A 240-nucleotide genomic window follows, 5' to 3' on the forward strand; every position below is an offset into this window, starting at 1 on the left:
TTTTTTTTTAACCCCTGATTTCCCATCTAACTACGTGCCCCCCCCCCCTTATTTTTTACATTTCCATGCTCTTCATGACCCATTCTATCTGCCACAATTTTTGCCTCATTATTATTCTCCACCTCTCCTCTCATTTGTCCCTTTCTGGTCTTCCCCGTTTCTCTCCTAGAGAAACAGGAATTCTTCCTGTTATTCTTTTTCTTAATTCTGGCAACCCCACCTCCATTTATTTCCAGCTCC

The sequence above is a fragment of the Buceros rhinoceros genome, unplaced genomic scaffold, assembly GCF_000710305.1.
Source record: "Buceros rhinoceros silvestris isolate BGI_N320 unplaced genomic scaffold, ASM71030v1 scaffold19090, whole genome shotgun sequence".
NCBI lineage: Eukaryota > Metazoa > Chordata > Aves > Bucerotiformes > Bucerotidae > Buceros > Buceros rhinoceros.